This window comes from Cebus imitator, unplaced genomic scaffold (assembly GCF_001604975.1).
Source record: "Cebus imitator isolate Cc_AM_T3 unplaced genomic scaffold, Cebus_imitator-1.0 Scaffold111, whole genome shotgun sequence".
In the NCBI taxonomy this organism is placed as follows: Eukaryota; Metazoa; Chordata; class Mammalia; order Primates; family Cebidae; genus Cebus; species Cebus imitator.
The window spans coordinates 3,676,739-3,677,910 of record NW_016107426.1 but is presented as its reverse complement, the minus strand read 5'-3'; positions in this window follow the sequence as shown (position 1 = coordinate 3,677,910).

The window sequence follows — 1,172 nt, the reverse complement described above, 5'->3', positions numbered from 1 at the left end:
ACAATCATCCCTAACCTCAGTGGAAAAGATTCCAGCTGAATAAGCACTGGATACTTGAAACTAGGAATTTCCAATTAGATGGGCATGGTGGCAGGTGCCTGTAATCCCAGCTGCTCAGGAGTCTGAGGCAGGAGAATCACTTGAACCAGGGAAGCGGAGGTTGCAGTGAGCTGAGATTGTGCCACTGCCACTGCACTCCAGCCTGGGCGACAGAGCGAGACTCCATCTCAAAAAAAAGAAAAAAGAAAAAAACAAAAAAAAACTAGGGATTTCCTAAAATGAAAATGTTTCTGTGGATAAAAACTGGTTACATGCAGAGACTAATCTGGAGTTAATTCTGGGTAGATACAGGGTTCAAGAGATTGGTCTTCGTGAGGCATTTATCAAGGATCTGCAAGGGATTCAGAGGTAAAGGAAACACAGTTGTTACTGAGTAGTTGCCTCTAGCCTGGTTGGAGGTTTTTCTCATACCCAGGACTCTCATCATGGCAAAAAAAAAAAAAAAAAAAGTAAGATATTGGCTGGGCATGGTGGCTCACGCCTGTAATCCCAGCACTTTGGGAGGCCGAGATGGGTGGATCACGAGGTCGAGATCCACCCATCTCGGCCTCCCAAAGTGCTGGGATTATAGGCGTGAGCCACCGTGCTCAGCCTGAATAGTATCTTTACTTGTAGAAAATAATATGCAAACACGTTAAAAGACAAAACTTTACATGGGGAAAAATAATACCTTAATAATTAGCAATACACATGTAAGAGAGAATTATTCAGAATTTAAAACTGTAAGCAAAACAATAGGTTTTTTATTTATATATTGATAGAGAATGCTGTTAACTCTGTTTTTGCTAAAATCTTCGAAGAGCAACGCTGGAGTTATTGTCTCCTGAGAGAATGTTTACCACCATCAACTACCTCAACCTGTAATTCTTAAAGAACAAGAATAAATTCAGCAGGCCCAGTCTTCCCTGGCCCTGCTGGTACTCAAGGAAAAAATGACTTCAAAATTCCCCCATGGGCTTTGCATTTCAGACTCAAGCTACCTTCTTGATGGAAAATTCTTTAAGTGTTCTGAAAAGCACAATCATCCCTAACCTCAGTGGAAAAGATTCCAGCTGAATAAGCACTGGATACTTGAAACTAGGAATTTCCAATTAGATGGGCATGGTGGCAGG